This window comes from Macaca mulatta, chromosome 3, assembly GCF_049350105.2.
Source record: "Macaca mulatta isolate MMU2019108-1 chromosome 3, T2T-MMU8v2.0, whole genome shotgun sequence".
Taxonomy (NCBI): Eukaryota; Metazoa; Chordata; class Mammalia; order Primates; family Cercopithecidae; genus Macaca; species Macaca mulatta.
Window position 1 is genome coordinate 93,800,795 of NC_133408.1, and position 11,161 is coordinate 93,811,955.

Sequence of the window (11,161 nt, forward strand, 5' to 3'; positions counted from 1 at the left end):
GCACTCATTTGCTATCAGGAGACCAGCACTGAGGGGGAAATCTGCCCCCATGATCTAATCACCTTCCACTAGGCCCCACCTCCAACAATGGAGATGACAATTCCACATGAGATTTGGGTGGGGACACAGACCAAAACCATGTCAACGTGTAACCAGTGCCGTTGCTCAGGGTCTCACTCAGAAGATTCCCATGCTTAATGTGTGGCCACCACTTTGAGATTCTTAAGAATTTTAGTTTTTTAATAATTTGTGGTTTTTAAGTGAAGGCAAATGGGACCATGGGGCATACACCGAGGGGTTCAAGTTTAGACTTGTGTGCAGTGTGGATTCTTACCACCTTCCCACTCTCCCTCCCCACCTCCCACTTCCCCCATATGGATTCTCAGACTCCTGTCCCTCCAACCCTTAGCATCCTAATTACGCCTGGCTTTCTCCTCCTTGCCCTGACTGCTGCCACCCTCCTTCCCCTGTTGGGCTCTGGGCACTGGTATAAAAATGATTGGGGTCAGCTGTGTGTGCCCCATGGCATCTCAGTGTGGATATGGAGGTGCTGTCCCTGCTGCCACTTCTCCCATGGTGTGTCTGAACAGCCAGAGGTCATGTCTTGGCTAAAGCCCCCTCTCACCTATCCCTAATCCAAGCACCAAGCACATCATAGCATGGAGATCTTTGGGTGTTGCCAATATTCTATGGATTGGTGTGGCATGTTGTGGGAAGGAGAGGGACCTGGATGTACGTCCCTAGATCCCACCATAGGCCAAGGCATGGCACACTGGTCCAGCTGTAGGCAAGAGGGGGAATCTGGGAGCCATCAGACCTGAGTGAGGGCACAGGTGTCCCACATTATGTGGTGGGGCCCACAGGCAACTGGGAGGGACTATATACACCCTGAGAGAAACCTTGTACCCAGTGGCACCTCCTTGACAGCCTCCATACCTAGGAGACCCTTTCTTCCTATTTCCAACCTCCTTAAACCTGACATATGTTTGTCTTTTCTGGCCAGTTTAAAGCATCTTCCAGTGACGAGCCAGGATGATAGCATTATTTGGGATTATTTTTATAGTTCCAGCTATGGGTTAATGTGTAAATATTTGCATTTAAAATGAGCATCATACAATATAAAGATGTATACTTAAGTTCATGCTAATAATTAAAACTTCTGACTTTCTTTTGCTTAAATGACTTTAAATAGCATGTAGAAACAACATGACGGATTACAGAAGAAAGAAAAATGCTTCATGTATACTTTAATGACACTTTACTCACCCTGATATTTGAACAGAGGGCCCGACATTTTCATTTTGCCCTAAATCCTAAAAATTATGCAGCCATCCCTGTTGCCAGGCTCTTGATAAATCCACAGACAGACCTGCCTGGATGGAAGGGGCTGGACATGAGGCAAGAGCACCATAGAATAGAAAATCCTGTCCCAACCTCTTTACATATTTATCAGCCACCCAAGGGGAGCAGGAACACCTTTTTAAATGTATGTAACAGGAATGTAACATGAGGCTTTTAACCCACAAAGCAGTCCCAATGGTTAATGGTTCATGACCAAGAGTTTTCATCTTCTCAATGCCAAGAGCCCTCAGGTATGAACAAAACTGTATATAGTTCAGTCTCAGATCCAGATCAGTAGAGTCAAAGAAGACATGGGAATTTTGATAAAATCTGACAGGTCCAGAGTAGTTCCCAACAGTTGTTTGTATGGGCTCTGATATGCTTTGGCTGTGTTTCCACCCCAATCTCATCCTGAATTGTAGCTCCCATAATTCCCACGTGTTGTGGGAGGGACCCAGTAGGAGGTAATTGAATCATGGGGGCAGGTCTTTCCTGTGCTGTTCTTGCGATAGTGAATAAGTCTCACAAAATCTGATGGTTTTATAAATGGGAGTTCCCCTGCACAAGCTCTCTTGCCTGCCACCATGTAAGATGTGACTTTCTCCTTTGTCTTCTGCCATAATTGTGAAACCTCCCCAGCCACGTGGAATTGTGAGTCCATTAAATCCCTTTTTTCTTTATGAATGACCCAGTCTCAAGTATGTCTTTATTAGCAGCATGAGAACTGATAAACACAGGATCCTTGAGAAAGTTTGATGCTGGGACATCAAAAAGTTTGGCTTTATTCCAAACCAGGGTTACCAAAGACACAAGCCACTGGTTGGTTTACTGACTGGTTAGACCCTCAGTAAGTCAGACCATAACTAACTTTATTTTAATGATTCAAGGTCATCATTATTAAAGCAAATATGTGACGTGAGAAGCTAAATGAGATATAAATTTATGACTTTTATTAAAGAGAACCAGCATTTAAGAGTAAATCCTATATTTAGAATAAGTCTCTAGCAAGACCCTGAAGCAGGCCCAGGGTTCTCACTCTTGGGTATTTGGGGCAGAAGACCACTGTGTTTTACTAAGGGATACTAGGGAGGAGTCTCTTCAAAGAAGGGAGGGCTCCAGATCTTTATTTTCAAGCTCCAAGTTAATTAAACACATCCATTGGACTGAGTGATCCTGATGGAGGCCACCCGGAAGAAGGCACTGGGGTCTCCAAAAAGAAATAGATCGTTAAGTGGGGGACATCTTGATTTGGGGCTCCAGGCTCTACACCAAGATCAAATCTATTGTAGGAAGAGCTGGTTTGGAGCCTGTTTTTGGCTCAGGTCATGTCCCTTCTGAATCTAGCTGCCTGGATGCTGTGAATTTGCCTGGAAGAATACCCACATGTCCACAGGTTGAAAGAGATGCATTACTGCAGAGCTGGAGCACTGGGAACCCGGGTTTACCCTGGCATGAAGCACCCATAGCTGAGAGTGATGCTAAGGAGACAGACATTTTCTCCTGTATCCTGAGGAAACACTGTTATTTTGGATGGTGACCACGGCCCTCTGTGTTTCAGCAGTTGACTGCATCTTGATTTGAGCTTCTGGACTTCCTATTGTTGCTGCATCAATGTGTGGCTGTAACAGTAGCAGCAGCTGTGGATAATGGTCCCTTTGGGCAGACTGACCAGACATTCCAGTATCTTCAACAGGAGTGTTACTGACAAGATCTGTTGCTTTTAGACTAAGTAATCACCCCTGGGATTCTTTGCCCTGATGTGGGAAAAGGAGACTGAAAGAGAAAAAATAGATTTTCATAATCAGCAAGACAGGGACCTGGAATTATTATAATATGAACTTGAAATGTGAATTTTTCATTATAAATTGGTGAATCAAGATGTGCCACTTAAATATAATGTTGTATTGTATTAGTTTCCTCTTCCTGTTTAACAAATCAATACACATTTAGTGGCTTAAAATAACACCAATTAATTTGTTCATGGTTTTGAAGTTCAGAGTCCTGAAATCAAGGTGTTGGTCAGGCTGGAATCTTTCTGAAGGCTGTATGGGAGAAGCCATTTCCATGCTTTTTTCCACCTTCTAGAGGCCACCTGCATTCCTTGGTTTGTGGCTTCTTCCTTAATACTAAAAGCTAGCAGTGTAGCATCTTCAAATCTCTCTTTTCCATCCTCACGTCTCCTTCTCTAACTCTTCTGCCTCCCTCTTGGTGAAGACCCCTGTGATTTCTTTGGGCCCACCAAGCTAATCCAAAACATTATCCTCATCTCAAAATCTTTAATTTAATCACCCTTCAAAGTCTTTTTTTCCATGTAAGGTAACATATTCAGAAATTCTGGAAATTTAGATATGGACATCTTGTGGGGACCATTCTCCAACTTACCACAAAATGATGACACTCTTTATTCCACCTGTAAGTGAGGGACTGAGCATTTGCCTCACACTAAATGCCCTGAGGTTGCTCTGCTGTGAGAGCATCTATGCCTCTTATTCATTTTTCATTCTGCTTTTACTGCTTAGCATACCTCTCTCCCTTTAAGGCTGTTGATGTTTATTTCTTGTTGCTTCCAGCTATGTCATTCCTAAATTGCTGCTGTTAGAGAAATCAGACAGCAAAGTTTGTTGGTTGCATGACTATAATAAATGAAAATAGATTTTTAAATGTAGGTCTGAAAGACATACCTGTCAACCAGGAGAGGCACATCTTGTATGTGTAGCTTACTTGATATGGAGTATTCAAATGGAAAATAGCAAAATTCCTGAGCTACTGTAATTAAGGGATGTTTAAAGTATACAAATTGACATCAAGACATTTCTCCAATTTATAGCTTTTATCATATTGCCTTGATGTTTTTTCTGGCATCTTTTAAATATTTATTTACTAGCAATTATGTAATCAGCATTTTGATGTTTCTGTTTCAATAGGAAATCAAGGTCTCTTAGCCCTTTTTCCATATTGTGATTGGTAATAATGTCTATTAATGTCCACTATGCAAGCTGCAAATTGTAAGATGTGTCTGTCTACATTTTATTTTTTACCTCCTTCTCCTAGTTATTATAATTGGGATAAATGAGGATTTTAGATACAGATTGCCCTTATTAATAATTGCAATAATTAAATGTGTTACTTTTCAAAAATTATTTTGACATTTTGCCAGCCTTTATGCTGTATTAAAGCTATTAAAAAGAGAACATGGCTATTTAGTCTAGATTGTGGTGGTAGAAACAGAGAACGCACACCAAAGTATGTTTTGTTAGTCTGTTTGCTTTAAAGTAATATACTGTTTTTAATTTTTTTAACATCTTAGTTTTAAAGAAGCCAACTAAGTCATCCTTCTTATGGAGGAAAACTTATTAATAACAATTATTTGGACATTGTTATGGTTTGAATGTCCCCTCCAAAACTCATGTTGAAATTTAAGTATCATCCTAAGGTTATTAAGAGGTAGGATCTTTCAGAGGTGATCAGGTAATACGGGCTCTGCTTTTATAAATGGATTAACATTGTTATTATAGGAATGGGTTAGTTATGGGAGTTCAGCCACCTTTTTCTCTCTGTCTCATGTGCTTACATCTACAATCCACCTTTCTGCCATGGAATAACCTCACCAGATGCTGGCACCATGCTCTTGAACTCTCCACCCTCCAGAACCATAAGCCAAATAAACTTCTGTTTTTTAATTAATTACCAAGTGTCTGGTGTTCTTTTATAGCAGCAGAAAACAGACTAAGACAGACATTAACTACAGGTTTAAGCAGTTTCATAATTTTATATCTGTATGTTTCTAGTACATCTTCACTTTTCCAGAGTTAATTATTTTATCTATTTATTTATTTCAGATGGCTCAATCACCTGTCTCACTGATATGCAAGACAGTTCTTGCATATCTCAGAATATCTTAATGATCTCATAAATCGATTATAGCTTGGTTGAGTATAGAATTTTTTTTCCCTTAAAAGGTATGTGTGCAAGACTTGCCTTAAAAATCTCATAGAAAAGTTTCATTTGTATTTAGTATTCAGTGTGGTAAAGAACAAAGTTTTGGTTCTATCTTGATCTTGTTTTCTCTATAGGTGATTTTATTATTATTATTATTATTATTATTATCATCATCTGATAGTTGATGTCCTTTTCCTGGTAAAGATTCAATTTTATTTCCATCTTGGACAACTTCTACTCAATTATTTATTTTATTCTGCTTCTCTTTGTGCTCAATATTATCCTCCTGCACTACCTATATCATGTGTGCTGGATCTCCTGGATCATTTTTCCTAGTCTCCTGTCATTTTGCTTATGATTATATTCTTATCTTTGTCTTTTTCCTCTGAGTTCTGAGACGATGTTTTGAGTTCAGTTTTTGCCATTTTTTTGAGTTTCTTTCATCATTCAACTTACTAGTCATTACTTGCATAGTATTTTTAACAAGTTATTGATAAAGTGTATTGTCTTAAACAATTTTTCTGAATATTGAATATTTATTTTCTAACATTTTCTGCCTTCAGTCAGTCATTTGGAATGTAATTGAAAACATTAACTACAAAAATTGACATTTACTGTAATTTCTTGTCTTTATTCCTTTTCTTTTGAATGACTGAATCCTTTTACCTGGTGGGTTTTGTTTATTTGTACATACAAGACAGAGTCAATGAAATGTTGCAGCCATGCCAAAGAACCTTCTTCATTTATGTGCAACCTATAGGTCATTGATGCAGACCCCCTCTCCCACACCTCCTGTCCACTATGACAGGAAAGCATCCAGGCCAAGTATAACTTTGCAGTGAGATCCACAGCCTTCACTCTGGTACACTTCTTGAATCAAGGTCAATTTTTTTCACTCTTATGGTCACTCTTTCATCCAGTCCACACCTTTTTAAGGTAGAACTCTGGTAGGGATTTACATCCTCATTTCTCAGGTGCATTTTCTCTTTGTGTATGATAAAATGTGAGGGCTTGCCATTTTCTTACCCCAATTGCCTACTCTCCAGCCTTTTCAAAATCTGAATAGCTCTCTTTTGGGGATCTATGGATTTTTATTATATCTTCTTGATTACTTCAATGGATGAGTCAGAGAGAAAAGAAGTCAGAGAGAAAAGAACCATAAGAGTGATCAAATTATCATTCCAAAAGATATACCCAGGGCTTCTTGTACTAGAGTGGCTCTGATAACAAATTAGATATGTCACAAAATTATAAACTCTTGCTAATCGAACACTATCCTGCATGGGACACATTTCTGGTGTTCTATGTAGAGAGCTTATCTGTACTATAATAAGTCTCTAAGATGATGTGGCTATATTTCATTTTATCACGCTCCTTGCATCATCCAAGTTTTATTTTTTTTGGTCCTCCATATGTATTTGTCCATCAGCTTCTTGCTACCGATTTGTTGACAACTAAAATGAGAATTATATTTTCTTGCTGATTTCCAAGCTGCTTAGAAAAGATGCCAGTCTTCTGTCTAGAACCTTGTTTTATAATTAGTTTAGGGTTATGCACATCATAGATGTCACTACTCACTGACTACCTCCTCCTTAATTGCTGTCATCATTGCCTGATAGACCATCTTCAGCATGGCATAAGTCGTATTTGAAAATTTTTTCTGCTGTTGAATCATCCTGTTAAAAGTATTTGGAAATCTCATCCTTAAATCGGATCTACCACCTTCCCCAACTCTAACTCAGCAAGGTCTTTTAAGCAAAATAATTTCACTTTCTATTTTCTTCTCTTTTCTTCTCTCACTCGGGGAAGTTATGAGTCAGACAGACCTGAACTTAGAGAAAGAGGTTGGCTGAGGCTGGGGCCTTTCATCTTCTAGAGAGAAGGAACTGTAGAGAAAGGGAAAGGGAAGGGACAATGTGGGAAGGGGGAAGGATAAAGGTGATGGGTTTCTTGTGTTTTGAGGCTCGATTTTTATAGTGTGGTATCATAATTTAATTAGACATGTTGGAAGTTTTTAGATGGCCATACTTTCTCACAATCAAATACAAATAGGAGAACCTTCTGAAGCCAAATTAAAATGCTGTTTTAGACAGAAGTACGTTTGGTTTATTTGTGCTATAGTGCCCTGTTGAAAACACTGCCAGACTTATTGAATTTATACACAAAGAGAATTGTAAGGAAAGAAGGACACTGGCATTCACTGAGTATCTTCTACCAGCCAGACATTTAACATGCCATCTTACTTGATCATTTTCAATCCAATGCAACAGGATTTTCTTTACACAATTTTGCAGATGAGGCCCAGAGGGGTTAAGTAATTTGTCAAAGGGCACAAACCTGTGAGTGCCAGAGTCAGGATCTGAATTTCAATTCCCAATTTTGTGAGCCCGAATCATTTCTTTCAATCCTGCTTCACCAAATTGGTACAGCAAATTATGGCACACGGGCCGAAAACAGCCTGCTACTTACTACTATAAACACGTCTAAACCCACTCATTTCCATATTGTCAATGATTGCTTTTGTGCTACAAAGGTAGAACGAGTAGTTGTGACAGAGAGAGCGTGACCCATAAAGCCTAAGTTTGTCGCTCTCTGTATTACGGCAGGTAGTATGGCCCAGCGCTTCTCAGATTTTAATTTGCATTTAAAACACCTGAAGACCTTATTGCCATTCGGATTTTGGTTTAGGAGATCTGAGGTGGGGCCTGAGATTCAGATCCATGTAACTGCACCATGAATCATACTTTGAGTAGAAAGGATGTAGTCAGTAACAGAATAGCCTAAACGTAACTACCCATTTTCTTTGAGACTCCCTGGGTTGAGAAGAGAAAAATATCGCTTCTGGTCCCCTTCCTGGTGCGGTAGATATTAACTAATTGGGTTCTGCCTCATTCAGAGAAGAATTACTGTCAGCAGGAAAGAAAGCCTGTGTTGGCCCCACTGCGTGTCAGCTGTGAGGCCTTGAGAAAGCCAGTGCAGCCCCAGGCTTCCTCTGGTGACATGTAGGTACTAAACTTCCAGGTGTACACCTAGGGTTCTCAGCCATGGCTGCACAACACGCTTCCCTGGAGAGGCTTGAAAACATTCCAGTGCCCACCCTCAGAAAACATGACATCATCAATCTAGCACAGTGATTATCTTCCTTGGCTTCAGTCACATGGAGGGCTTTTAAAAAATTCTTATGCAGCCGGTTGCGGTGGCTCACACCTGTAATCCCAGCACTTTGGGAGGCTGAGACGGGTGGATCACGAGGTCAGGAGATCGAGACCATCCTGGCTAACACGGTGAAACCCCTCTATACTGAAAAATACAAAAAATTAGCCGGACATGGTGGCGGGCACCTGTAGTCCCAGCTACTCGGGAGGCTGAGGCAGGAGAATGGTATGAACCCGGGAGGTGGAGCTTTCAGTGAGCCAAGATCGTGCCACTGCACTCCAGCCTGGGCGACAGAGTGAAACTCTGTCTCAAAAAAAAAAAAAAAAAATTCTAATGCCTAGGCCACACACCCAAATGAAATATATCAGCATATCTGAATGTGGGAACAAGACACCAGCATTTAAAAAATCTTCCGAGCTGATTGCAATGTACAGCCAAGGTTGGGGATCCCCGATCTAGGGTGAAGGCTGAACATTCAAGATTATGGTCGTTCCTGTTGTATAATTCCAAGATGATTCCAATGTGCAAAAAGGATTGAGTGCCACTGATCCATACTCTCACATGGTATTGTGAGGAGCGGGAGAAATCATGTAGTAAACAAAGTTAACACCTCAATCGTGAGGCAAACTAATATCCTGTGCTTCCCACTGTGATGCACGGAAAAGTAAGCAATATCATTCCTGTGATCATCCTACCCACAAGGGCATTGCCGTTAGCAGGAAAACTGAAACTGAGAAACATTTTCAGAAAGGTACCACGTACTGTAACTTCTGAAGATGCCAATGTCGTTTATGAAAGACCAAGAAAGATGAATGAGCAATTCCAGACTAAACGTGGCTAAAAAGATATGGCAAATAAAGGCAGCATATGAAAACTAACCAGGAAAAAAATGTTATAAAGGACATCATTAGGCTAACAGGCCAAATTTGAATATGGACTGTGGATTATACAGTAACATTGTGTTAATATTAAATTTCTTGATATTGTACCATACTGTAATTAAGAGAATATTTTGTTATTAGGAAATACACACAGTAAAGGTTACGAGTAAAAAGGCATGATGCCTGCTGCTTACTCTCAAATGTTTCAGGGATAAATCATATATATGTATATATTTTATATATATATAGAGAGAGTTATATAGAAGGAGATTACATATGAGACAGTGAGTTATGTAGCAAGTGTGGCAAAATGTTAACAGGTGGTGAACCTGAGTGAAAGGTGTGTAGGAGTTCTTTACATATTCTTTCTTCTTGCAACTAACTCTGGGTGAAGTGAGCATGTAAGTGTATTATATCATTTTCTAAATATTTTTTATTTTTATTTTTGTGGGCACATAGTAGATGTATATATTTATGGGGTACATGAGAGGTTTTGATACAGGCATGAATTTTATAACTTTTCTGTAGATTTTGAATTATTTTAGCAACAAAAGTTAAAAAATACAAAATAATACTTTTTTTTTTTAAAGAAACCATTTGGAAATAGCCTAGATGTATGGTTATTAACTATGCAAGAATAAGGCACAGCCACAGGGAAGAGAATAATCCATGACTATTCACAGATACTGTTCCAAGTTCCTTTCTCAGTTATACATCTGGTTTACTACTGGTTGGGTTTATGTGAAGGACACTGAAAGTCTATGCCCCCGCCACCCAGGCACAGAGTACAGGTGCTGAGGACAATGTGCCATAGATGTGGAGGGAGAGTGGTGGTGTCTCAGCCCAGCACAAACACAGGATGCATGAGTGCGCAACAGTGCCACCTCCCGTGGAGGGAAGAATTACTCTTGCTCATTTCTGCTCATTTCAATTCTGCTGCTTTCAGAAGGGCATCACTCACAATGCCTTCCTTCTTCCTTCCTGGGTTCAGGTGAAAGGGTGCTTGCATGAATGCCATGGTCAGAGCAGTGAGGGTGTCATTGCCAGAATCCTTGGCATGAAAGCAAAGGGAAGAACATGCAGAAGAATTGGAGGGCTTTGTGTAGCTTCCCCACCTTCGTAGCCTTTGGAATGCAGCTTTAAATAGTGTTACGAAGAAAGCACCATGCCCCTGAGCTCCTTCATATAGTCCTCTTTTTATTATCATGGAATTTGAGGCAATTGTTTTAGATGCTGTTACTCCTTAGAGCCTGAGAATTGGCTTCTTCTTCTCCCCTACTGTCTTGGTGATTTGGTCACAATGTGAAGAGTCACTGCACCAGCTTGCCAAAACTTCTGCAGCTGGCTGGAGATGGGGCTCTCAGTTCCTGCCAATCTATCTATAACAGTGAACAGATTCTGGATACCCAGACTCCTAACACCATCAGTGTTCTGGCCTTGAAACACCATGGTGCTTTGAGTCTTATTCCCCAGGCTTTTACTAAGTTTCTCATTTTTGATTCTTTGCTTTGTCTTTTCCTTTTATTTCTGATGTGATTTGGGTCTATGTCCCCACTTAGATCTCATAGTAAAATGTAATCCCCAGTGTTGGGGCCTGGTAGAAAGTGATTGAATCATGGGGGTGGATTTCTCATGAATGGTTTAGCACCATCGTTATGGTGCTGTTCTTTTGATAGTGAAATTTCTTGTGAGATCTGGCTGTTTAAAGGTGTGTAGCACCTCCCTCCTCTTGCTCCTGCTCCAACTATGTGACCTGCCTGCTTCTCCTTCACCTTCTGCCATGATTGTAAGTTACCTGAGGCATCCCCAGAAGTTAAGCAGATGCCAGCATCATGCATCCCCGC